Below are 9264 nucleotides of genomic sequence, written 5' to 3' on the forward strand. Positions count from 1 at the left end.
CTGTGGTGATGAGCTTCAGGTGGCGGTGATCAGTATTCCGGTGATTGGGTGCGTGGGTAAGGGAGTGAGGTGGAACCTGACGTGTCTGTGACAGTACCCCCCCTCCCACGGCCCGCTCCTGAGGGCCGAGGACCCCGACGTCGTGGTGGTCGTCCTCGAGGTCGTGGGGCAGGTCTGTCTGGGTGATTGGCGTGGAAAGTCTGTAACAGAGCAGGATCAAGGATATCATTCTTGGGGACCCATGAGCGTTCCTCGGGGCCGTAGCCTTCCCAATCCACTAGATATTCTAAGAGACCACCACGGCGCCGGGAGTCCAGGATTTCTCGAACCTCGTAGGCAGTCCCATCGTCCAGGATGAGTGGAAGGGGGGGCTCGACGTCTGCCACGTCAGGTTCTGTGGAAGGAAGAACAGAAGGGTGGTGAGGTTTTAAGAGTGACACATGGAAGGTTGGATGAATTCTTTTGTACTGTGCAGGAAGTTGTTACCGGTAGGTGACGGGGTTGATCTGTCGGAGGATGGTGAATGGGCCAATGAAGCGGGGACTCAGCTTCTTGCAGGGCAGGCGCATCCTGATGTCTCTGGTGGACAGCCAGACCTTCTGCCCCGGTTGGTAAGTTGGAGTGTGGGAGCGTCGAAGGTCGGCTGTCATCTTGCGCCTGCGCAGGGCTCTCTGCAGCTGGTGGTGAACTGAGTCCCATACCCTCTCGCTCTCCCGGAACCAGTAGTCGACTGCTGGCACGTTGGAGGGTTCCCCGTCCCAGGGGAACAGTGGGGGTTGGAAACCGAGTACGCATTGGAAAGGTGTTAATCCAGTAGTGGCTTGACGGAGGGAGTTCTGGGCGTACTCGGCCCAACTCAGGTACTGGTTCTAGGAGTCCTGGTGGCCGTGACAGAAGGTACGCAGGAAGCGGCCGATCTCCTGGATCTTCCGTTCCGTCTGCCCGTTCAACTGAGGATGGTATCCAGACGATAGGCTGACGGTCACACCCAGGAGGGAGAAGAACGCCTTCCAGACTCGAGAGACAAACTGAGGTCCTCTGTCAGAGACTATGTCTTCGGGGATTCCATAATGACGGAAGACATGGTTGAACATTAATTCCGCTGTGGCCATGGCAGTGGGTAGACCTTCCGGGGGATCAGACGGCAGGCTTTGGAGAAACGGTCTACGACAACCAGAATACAGGTGTGACCATCAGATTCGGGGAGATCCGTGACGAAGTCCTCTCCCAGGTGTGACCAGGGTCTATCAGGAACGGGTAGAGGATTGAGCTTGCCGGTTGGAAGATGGCGTGGGCTCTTGGAGATGGCGCACTTCCTGCAGCCCTGCACGTACCTTCTGACGTCGCTGGCCATGTTTTGCCACCAGAAGCGCTGTTTTAGCAGCGAGAGGGTCTCATTGACCGCCGGGTGACCATTGCCAAGTGATGAGTGAACCGAGTGCAGGAGTGGAGTGCGTCGTGTCCTGGTGATGTAACGCAAGCCCTGGGGGCAACCCGGCGGAGTGCGTGAGGAGGCATTGGAGGAGGGTAAAGTCTCTTCTGACCATTCAATGGGAATCATGAAGATAGATTCAGGTAGAATGGTTTCGGGGTCGTCATTCTTTTCCTCGGGAGCGTGGAGACGTGAAAGAGCATCGGCTTTGAGGTTCTTGGAACCAGGGCGGTATGAAATGGAGAAGTTAAATCTTGAAAAGACCATTGCCCATCTGGCTTGGCGTGGGTTGAGCCGTTTGGCAGCTTTCAGATATTCAAGATTTTTATGGTCTTTTAGTACTTGGAAAGGATGGATTGCTTCCTCCAACCAATGCCTCCATTCTTCTAGGGCGAGCTTTACAGCCAGGAGTTCACGGTCCCCAATGTCGAAATTAACCTCCGCCGGGTTGAGGTTGCGGGAGAAGAAGGCGCATGGATGGAGCCTACTTGGATTCCCCTGCTGCTGTGAGAGGACCGCTCCCACTCCGGTGGTGGAGGCGTCCACCTCTACGACGAATGGCAGGTCCGGGTTAGGGTGGACGAGGAGGGGAGCGGTGGTGAAGGCCTTCTTGAGGGTCTCAAAAGCTTCGGTGGCAGGCTGGGACCAGGACAGAGACTGGGGCTGCTTACGGAGTAGGTTGGTGAGTGGACTGACTATGGTGCTGTAATTTTTGATGAAACGACGGTAGAAATTGGAGAAGCCGAGGAAACGTTGGAGTTCTTTTATTGTACTTGGAGTGGGCCAGTTCTGGATTGCAGAGACCTTCCCCTCGTCCATCCAGATGCCACTGTGGTCAATCACATATCCGAGGAAATGGACAGAGGGCTGGTGGAAAGAGCACTTCTCTGCTTTCAGGAAGAGATGGAACTGCCGTAAGCGCTTGAGGACCTCCACAACGTGGTGGCGGTGTTCGGCCAAGCTCCGGGAGTAGATGAGGATGTCATCAATATACACCAGCACGAACTTGTGGAGAAACTCCCGGAGCACCTCGTGGATGAAATCCTGGATCAGGAGGGGGCGTTGACCAGGCCATACGGCATCACAAGATATTCATAGTGGCCGGTGGGCGTGACGAAGGCGGTCTTCCACTCGTCCCCCTCGTGTATCCGGATGAGGTTATACGCGCTACGGAGGTCCAGCTTGGTGAACACAGTGGCACCGCGGAGATGTTCCAGGGCCGCTGGGACGGGGGGAAGTGGATATCTGAATTTTACTGTGATCTTGTTCAAGGAGCGATAATCGATGCAAGGCCGCAAGCCTCCGTCCTTCTTGGCCACGAAGAAGAAGCTTGAAGCAGCAAGGGAAGTAGACGGGCGGATGTATCCTTGGTTAAGGGCCTCTTTGATATATTCCTCCATGGCCTTCTTTTCCGGTACTGAAAAGGGGTATATACGTCCCCTAGGCACTGGCTCACCCGGTAACAGATCGATGGCACAGTCCCATGGCCGGTGTGGAAGAAGCTTGGAGGCGCGTTGCGGGCAGAAGACATCACTAGGGGGTGTAGTCGGGTGGAACATCGACGGAGCGCTTTTCCACAGGACTTTCGATGGAAGTAGCATTGATGGAGATATTCTTGGAGGAAGGAGATCTTGAAACTGGAAGTTCTGGGAAGCAGCTGGAGAAACAGTTATTACCCCACTTCAGGACTTCGCCCGTGCGCCAGGAGATGGTGGGATAGAGAGTTCCAACCATGGGCGCCCTAGAACCACGTCAGCGGTGGATTCCTCCAGAACCAGCAGATGGATGTACTCGGTGTGGAACATGCCCACTTGCAGTTGAAGGGGTCCCGTGACACAACGAATCATCTTGTGGCTCAGGGGTTTACCCGTGATAGAGTGGACCTGGTAGTTAGTCGGAGAAGGCGAGGTCTTGAGCCCGAGGTGTCGACAGAGGGCGCCGGAGATGAAGTTTCCTGCTGACCCTGAATCGAGGAGCGCCACCACTGGAACGGAAGCATTATCAGCAGTAAGGTTTACTATAATAGTGAGTGGTTTCATCTGTTGTATAGAGGGAATGATAGCACTCACCACGGGCCGAGGAGGACGGGTTGGGCATGTGGAGATGACATGCCCAGGAGATCCACAATATAAGCAAAGATTCAGGGTCAGCCTTCTCTGTCTTTCTGCTGGGGACAAACGGGAGTTATCCACTTGCATTGACTCGGTGGCTGGTTCTGGAGGGCTGACGGGCTCGGACCGACGGAGGGTGGTGGTCATTGGCTGGCCCTGGTGCTCTAGGAGACACGACTGCATACGAGAACCCACGCGGATGGCGAGTTGGATGAATTGTTCGAGTCCAATGGAGTCCTCGTATGCAGCGAGATGCAGCCGCACATTAGGCTCCAAACCTTGTCGAAAGGTGGTGATGAGGGCTTGTTCATTCCATCCGCTGGTCGTGGCGAGCGTTCTGAACTGCAAAGCATAATCGTTAACAGTGCTGTTTCCTTGTTTTAAATTGTACAATTTCTCACCAGTTGAAGAGTCAGCTAGGGGTTTTCCGAAGACTTTCTGAAGTGGGACACGAATGCAGAATAGGATTGTATGACAGAGCTTTTTTGAGTCCAGTGGGAATCCGCCCATTGAAGGGCCTTACCTTGCAACTGGGAAATTATGAACGCTATTTTCGCCGTATCGGTGGGGCTGGTGAGGTGCGGCTGCATCTCCAGGACCAACTCACACTGAAGGAGGAATCCGCTGCAGTCCTCTGCCGATCCTGAGTAGGGCGCCGGTTTGGCCATGGGACTGGCGGTGTAAACAGGTGAAGCAGCGGTGACTGCGGGTGCGGAAGAGGCAGCGGCGGTGGGTGCTGGTGACGGTGCTGGGTGTTGAGGAGTGAGTGCTCGGCGCAATGCGTCCAGGAGCTCTTGAAACGGGTCACGGTTGCTCATGCTGATGGATAGCTGTTAAGGTCCGGTCTTCTGTTACGACAGAGACACAGGAAGCAGAGATATAAGCAGTTTCGGTGTTTATTGAAGTGATCAGCAGAGCAACAGGTAAGTAGATGGTGATGGTGATGGAATTGGAGAAGAATGCAAGTTAATACTGTCCTTTTTCTTGTGCTGCAGGTGATGGTGGATGGAGACGCTGGAGATGGCAGACAGGAACACTCACACACACAGGCAGGTAGGAACACGAGGAGAACTGGAGACGATGGAGACGAAGGAGACGATGGAGGCGAAGGAGACGATGGAGGCAGGTAAGTATCACTTTGGGAGTCCTTGAGGTAAGCATACAACAAGTTGTACAACGAATGAGACCGGACAATGTGTGTGTGTGAGTGTGGGGCTTTTGTAGTGAGGTTGATTACTGTGATGATGAGTTTCAGGTGGCGGTGATCAGTATTCAGGTGATTGGGTGCGTGGGTAAGGGAGTGAGGTGGAACCTGACGTGTCTGTGACAGTATCGTGACTAAGAAAACTGTGTTTTTGTAGGAACAAGCATGTGGCGGTTTGACTCAAATGCATTAGTAAACTCTGCACCCTCTGACTAAGAATCAGAACTGGCGAATTTGTGTCGTGGGAAACCCGTGGCGTGTGACTCTAAGCAATATGGGTCCGTAATGAACGAATAATTGAAAGTATGGGATACACAGAATAATCAAATATCTAAATTAATACATAACAAATTATTAATTTCTAATTGGAAACACAACCTAAGAGTAATAATCATTTGAAATTGGAGTCAGATTAAACGAGTGAAATTAAGTGAACTTCACAGAGGCACTGAAAAGGCATACACGCGTTAACCTTCGCCCAGGCCGTCGGATTCCGTTTTTTGGGCCGATGGGGGGTTTCCTACACTCTAAATCACTCACAAATCTTATGATAATTCAATAATCTCCATTCAGTTTACACACAATATTACAAGCGCGATTCCAAAAAAGTTGGGACACTGTACAAATTGTGAATAAAAAAGGAATGCAATAATTTACAAATCTCATAAACTTATATTTTATTCACAATAGAATATAGATAACATATCAAATGTTGAAAGTGAGACATTTTGAAATGTCATGCCAAATATTGGCTCATTTTGGATTTCATAAGAGCTACACATTCCAAAAAAGTTGGGACAGGTAGCAATAAGAGGCCGGAAAAGTTAAATGTACATATAAGGAACAGCTGGAGGACCAATTTGCAACTTATTAGGTCAATTGGCAACATGATTGGGTATAAAAAGAGCCTCTCAGAGTGGCAGTGTCTCTCAGAAGTCAAGATGGGCAGAGCATCACCAATTCCCCCAATGCTGCGGCAAAAAATAGTGGAGCAATATTAGAAAGGAGTTTCTCAGAGATAAATTGCAAAGAGTTTGAAGTTATCATCATCTACAGTGCATAATATCATCCAAAGATTCAGAGAATCTGGAACAATCTACTAGATCATATCATATCATACTGGATGCCCGTGATCTTCGGGCCCTTAGACGGCACTGCATCACATACAGGAATGCTACTGTAATAGAAATCACAACATGGGCTCAGGAATACTTCCAGAAAACATTGTCGGTGAACACAATCCACCGTGCCATTTGCCGTTGCCGGCTAAAACTCTATAGGTCAAAAAAGAAGCCATATCTAAACATGATCCAGAAGCGCAGGCATTTTCTCTGGGCCAAGCCTCATTTAAAATGAACTGTGGCAAAGTGGAAAACTGTTCTGTGGTCAGACGAATCAAAATTTGAAGTTCTTTTTGGAAAACTGGGACGCCATGTCATCCGGACTAAAGAGGACAAGGACAACCCAAGTTGTTATCAGCGCTCAGTTCAGAAGCTGCATCTCTGATGGTATGGGGTTGCATGAGTGCGTGTGGCATGGGCAGCTTACACATCTGGAAAGGCACCATCAATGCTGAAAGGTATATCCAAGTTCTAGAACAACATATGCTCCCATCCAGACGTCGTCTCTTTCAGGGAAGACCTTGCATTTTCCAACATGACAATGCTAGACCACAAACTGCATCAATTACAACATCATGGCTGCGTAGAAGAAGGATCCGGGTACTGAAATGGCCAGCCTGCAGTTTCACCCATAGAAAACATTTGGTGCATCATAAATAGGAAGATGCGACAAAGAAGACCTAAGACAGTTAAGCAACTAGAAGCCTGTATTAGACAAGAATGGGACAACATTCCTATTCCTAAACTTGAGCAACTTGTCTCCTCAGTCCCCAGACGTTTGCAGACTGTTATAAAAAGAAGAGGGGATGCCACACAGTGGTAAACATGGCCTTGTCCCAACTTTTTTGAGATGTGTTGATGCCATGAAATTTAAAATCAACTTATTTTTCCCTTAAAATTATACATTTTCTCAGTTTAAACATTTGATATGTCATCTATGTTGTATTCTGAATAAAATATTGACATTTGAAACTTCCACATCATTGCATTCTGTTTTTATTCACAATTTGTACAGTGTCCCAACTTTTTTGGAATGGGGTTTGTAGTTGTTTTCATGCTTTTCATCTTCAGAAAGATCTAATAATGTGGAACAACCTCTTTAAGTAGGGTTTCCATTTATCTAAGTACCTGGCAAATTATTTTGTCTGAGATTGAAACCAGTTATCTAAAAAGACATTGATAAATAAACAAACACTTTCTTAGGAAAACTACAATCTGAATGTTTATTGTACTGAAATTCGACTGATATGTCAGCTGCATAATAATTTGAAACTTTTATTTAGTGAAACTTTTATCTAGAAACTTAAATTTAGTGTTTTTTTTTTAAAGTAAGCTGCATACAGGATAAATGTATGTGACAACGTTGTTTCAGCTCCAGCTTTCTGACACATGGTGTAATACGTCACTGTCTAAATTCCTCGCTTCATTTCCTTCACTCCTTGCTGATATAGTGCACTCGACTGCCATGCACTACATTAGGGATCAGAGAATCAGTGAGCGAGAGATTTCAGACACAGAAACAGTCGACAATGAGAGTGGATTTCCGTCGAGCCCAACTCTACGGCTATTCAGAGTCCAAGAATCTACTCTTTTTTACACTCTTAGAACAAAAGGTTCTTTGGGGTTCTATATAGAACCCTAGGGTTCTTTAACCAACTTTATAGAACCCTTTCTGCCAAAAAGGTTCTATATAAGGAGAAAGAACCAAAGGGTTCTTTGGGCTAAATGTGCTTTATATACATTATTAGTGCTTTATTTAAATTATTACACTATTGAACATTATATTTGTGTTTTTACTTCAATTTTACTTAGGCACACCTTTCATTCTGAAGAAAACAAACTTATATACATTTTCAAGTTTAATAGGTTTATTAGAAAATAATAATTGCCGTATTATCCTGTAATGAAAAAAAATCTAATTGTTTCTGGATCTAGGCGCTAGGGGCTGAATTCTGCCATCTGCTGGTTAAAGAAAATCCTGTAGGAATGACTTAGATTCTGAAAGTCAATTCTTATAACTCAACCCTCCAAACAGATGCATTAAATGATCTTCCACATAAACAGCAAATAACTTGCATGTGTATACGCTGATCAGTTCTGTACTGTCTGCACGCGCAGTGTCGGATTTCAGCCGCGCGAGTCGTGCGCGAGTAATTAGAATGCGCGTGAATGCAGCATTTTAAACTTTAACCGTTACGGATGTCCGTTTGAGCTCAGCGCTTGAGAGGACGACGATTAAATTGGTAAGTGAGAAAATAATATCTCTTACGTTATTTTAATGACATTTGCCTAAATCCCTGATATTTTTACACACCTTACATGTTTTGTTTTTTTCAAGAATCAAAAAGAAGAAATGTGGTTTACGGTGCTGTCCGGGCCTGCGCTATTCTCCGCCAGGAGGTTTGTCATTTCTTACATGAATTCCTAAAATCTCTGGTAAAAAACGGTTGTGGACTGTTCAATAAAGGTGGCGAGAGTTCATGTTATATCCTAATACACTTTTCTTTGTACTGTAGATTGTATTAGAAAACACATAAGAAAACGATGTTTCAGGAGCAGTCAAATCACGTGATCACTGTACACCCAGACTGTTATAAACATGAATTCAAGAGAAACCCCGAAGAACAAAGAGAGGAGCTGATGAAGATGTTTCTTCTGTGGATATAGCTGTGAGTATTTGGAGTTTGCAGTTATAGCACACTTTTTTTCTGAATTAATTGAAGGCCTAATTTATGCTAAACACTGTATTTGGTTCTTGAAGATGCATTAGGAAAATGAAGAAAAGATTGTGAGAGATTCCTCCTGTTGTACTGTACTCTCCATAAGTCTAATAAATGTTTTTCTGACTTGCATCTCCATCTTAGGATGTCAAGCCCCCTGAACGCAAAGAGAGTCTGCATCAAAATGGACGTGCCCCTAATTGAAAACACAGAGATGTCAAAAGTATCTGTTGGCTGTCTACTTTTTGCTCAATATGGAGCATCCAAATGCCAGTTTCTTTCATTCAGCACTATTTAGCCCTTCTCAGTACTGAATTTGCTGCCATGGGTCATTTGTTTTTATTGTTTAAATGCTTATCTGAATGTTAAATTATCATTTAACGCTCATGAATTAAAAAAAAATAAAAATTCTACTAGCTAGTCTTTTAGTTCATTTTTTTAAGAAACATTTATTTATGTTAACTCTTCTAACTATTGCTCTACGAATTGCAGTGTTTTATATTTCTTGTGTCATTGTAAATGCTAATAAAAATGTCTTAAATGATTACATATTATTTTGTTGTGTTATGCCTATAGGTATTTAAGTTTTTCTAGTGATAAAGTAATATATAATAAATTATATAATTCATAAATTTTATTTAAAATAAATTAAAAACTAAATCAATAAAATGAACCC

Source organism: Chanodichthys erythropterus, chromosome 8 (assembly GCF_024489055.1).
Source record: "Chanodichthys erythropterus isolate Z2021 chromosome 8, ASM2448905v1, whole genome shotgun sequence".
Lineage (NCBI taxonomy): Eukaryota > Metazoa > Chordata > Actinopteri > Cypriniformes > Xenocyprididae > Chanodichthys > Chanodichthys erythropterus.